Below are 3,414 nucleotides of genomic sequence, written 5' to 3'. Positions count from 1 at the left end.
CAAGTCTTTATTGTTTGCTCCACTCTACGAACAACCAGAGCAGAGGCACGCAGGCCTCTATTTATACCCTCTGATCCCCGGGCAAGTTCAACCAATCATGAGGCGGGCTTTTCCCGCCTTGCGCATGCGCACAAGGCTGGCGCCGCTCAGTCTGGTCCCGGGCAGCTTCTGCAATTGCCCGGGACTCTTGCAACGTCCCAAGCCTGCATCTTGCAGGCTCAGGACACAACAGGTGGGAATTTAAGTGTATAAGAAGAGCTGATTAACAATGACATGCAAAACTCAATAAAGTTGATTGTAAGCCCATTAAGCACAAACACACAGAGAGAGTTGAAAGTTTGTGGGATCACCCAAAAAAATTAAACACAAAAGAATCTAAACAAACGAAAATAGGAAGCGGGCAACACCAGAAGCTATGGGTTAAAAGTACAAGGAAGTTCAAGCTTGATGTCAGGAACATTTTACTTCTTGTATGAGCTGTCAGCCGGTGGAACAGGCTGCCACATGAAGTGATGACTTTTCCTTTGCTGGAGATGTTCAAACCAAAGTGAACATTTATCCATTAGGGATGCTGTTGTGCAGTGATGGCGAACCTTTTAGAGACTGAGTGCCCAAACTGCAACTTAAAACCCACTTAAGTATTGTCGGGTGCCGGGTGGGGTAGCCCATTGGGTGGGTGTAGCCCATTTGGTGGGCATGGCTGCGGTGGTAACGGGAGACTGGGTGGGATTTAAAAGTTCAATCAATCCCAATTTTGCGAGATCTGTTTTTTCCCCGTGAGAAGTTGATTGATTGATTGATTGAACCGGGGGTTTTTTTTGCACATGGCGGTGGAGGCCTAAAGTGAAAAGGTTTTATAAAAGGTTTTATGAAGGCCTAGGACTGGGCGACAGCGCGTATGCCCACAGAGAGGGCTCTGCGTGCCACCTGTGGCACGCGTGCCATAGGTTCGCCACCACCGCTGTAGTGGATCTTAACTAAGAAGGTGGTCTCTAAGTTCCTTTCTAATTCTATGATTTATTGGCTCCAAGTTCATTTTATAACTAGTTGTTTTGAAAGAGGAAGTTTTAAAATGAATAATTATTATTCTCAAGCCCAATGAAGGAAGATCCCCATTTCAAACATCAGTGATCCCCTGAATCTCCTATTTGGAGAACTTAAAGCACAACACAAATGGTCCTTGAGAGAAAAGAGAATAACTCCAAAGGTATCCTAAAATAAAGTCATTTTTAAGAACGTTGAAGAAGAAATGTGCCAATTGGTTTCTTCCCTGTGCCAGAAATATTTTATGCCTTTTTATTCAGGACGCCTCCCATCCCACCCCATCTCCAGCAAAGTGTATCTACTGAAACAAGGGATGGGAAAATTTTATTCCATCTGTTTCTTTGAGTAATGTAAAACTTCATTCACACCTCTGTTTAGTAAAGCTTATTTCTGGAAAATATAGTTGCTTTAGGGTTTTGATCAATATTCATAGCCTTTGGGAAGAAGTTGCAATCTCAAAATATCTCATTGAATGTTTGAGGGCAAGCAAATAAAAGTTCTTGAGATCTTAATTCAAATACATGTGCTACTTTCTTCTGTATGGTAGAATCCTGAAGATTGCCTTTCCTTTTCTCCTCATCTGATTGTTGTTGCTAAAGCAATCCAGAAGTCTGGATGGGTGGGTGGACCATTCCTCCCGTTATTTGAATGCTGATGGGTTGACTTACTTCTTCAGTCATTAATCTTCAGGCTATATTTAGTGGGTTTTTATCCAGAGCTGCATCTCTTAGCACATAGCTATAGTTTTCTTTTTTTGTGTGTTTATTTTACTGTTGGCAAAATTGGTCTTTTGGGGGGCGGGTTGTTTTGAACTTATTTCTTCAGTAACTTATCATCAGGCCATTATTTAGGGAGTTTTATCTAGAGTTGCCTTTCTTAGTACATAGCTATGGTTTCCCTTTTTTCATGTTTATTTTCATGTTTAACTTTATTTGGCAAAACTGGTTTTTTGTGGGGAGGGGTTGTTTTGCCCTAGTGGGCCTTAAACTCTTGTTTCAAGGAAGACCATGTGTTCCTTCTGCAGTTTCCTATCAAGCCCCCCCCCTGCCCCGAGAAGGAAATATTAAAAAGGCAAAATATTATATTTCCTCAAAGGATCTTAAAAAGGCAGAAAAGCATGCCCAGTTTTTCTTAATAGCCCCAAGTCTCCCTCCCCCAAGCAGAAACCAGCTCTGTAGAAATGCAGATATCATAATTCTTTCAGAAAGACTGGCACCAGGAAGCTTAGAGCTGATGGCATTAGAAAGACAAAGATCCCTAGAACTAACAACCCCTCACCCCCCCAAAAAAATCCAACATAGGACATAGCCATCAGCCACATCCCCAGGGAAGCAGGAGATGACCTTTAGGACATAAAAGGATTAACCCACCACCATCAGAATACCAGAAAGGCACACTGAACCTCAGGTCAAAGTTCATGCCACAGGAACAACTCCAAACACAAAAGCCCAAGAAGGTATAAAAACCCACTACTCCCAGCAACATGTGGTCAGCTTTCCCAGAGCCATGCTTCTGTCTGGCTTTGCTCTTCAATAAACTACAACCTTCTTTCTAAAGCAGTCTCCATTTTGTTTATTCCTAGCTTGGACTGATGAAGATTTTTCTTTCAACAGTAGATACTGAGTGTAGGAGAAGAGGAGGCAGAGCTGTGGGGACGAGTTAAGCAAATCATAAACTCACACTCATTACATTGCTATAAATGGTCCAAGTCCAATCCTTCTTGAATTCCGTTGACACTTATTTTGCAATTTAGTATTGAACTTTTGTTGACTAGATTCTTGTATGTAGGCTTGAACAATAAATCTTCTGAACTGCAACTTAATGCATAATCCTGATTGTTTGTGCCTGACACTAAAATTAAAAATGGCACTTAAGTATTAGAAAAAAGAAAAACTAGCTTTTTATCCCTGCAGGCAGAGATGTTCATTCCTTAGGCAGCAGATATTTTCCTGTTTGAAGATCACAGATCACACAGTAGATAATAATAATAATAATAATAATAATAATAATAATAATAATAATAATAATAATAATAATAATAATAATAATAATAATAAAAGTTGGAAGGGATCTTGGAGGTCATCTAGTCCAACCCCCTGCTTAGGAAGGAAACCCTATACCATTTCAAACAAATGGCTGTCCAGTCTCTTCTTAAAAACTTCCAGTGTTGGAGGGTAATTTTAAGGGTAATTTTAACGATTGGCCTTTTCAAATATTTTCTTTTAATTTGGTTTTAATGGATATTTATTGTACTGTGGTTTTATAAGGCTGTTAGCCGCCCTGAGTCCGGTGAGGAGAAGGGCGGGGTACAAATTAAATTATTATTATTATTATTATTATTATTATTATTATTATTATTATTATTATTAT

Source organism: Protobothrops mucrosquamatus, unplaced genomic scaffold (genome assembly GCF_001527695.2).
Source record: "Protobothrops mucrosquamatus isolate PMUCROS unplaced genomic scaffold, P.Mucros_1.0 scaffold_248, whole genome shotgun sequence".
Lineage (NCBI taxonomy): Eukaryota > Metazoa > Chordata > Lepidosauria > Squamata > Viperidae > Protobothrops > Protobothrops mucrosquamatus.
This window is presented reverse-complemented; position numbering follows the sequence as displayed.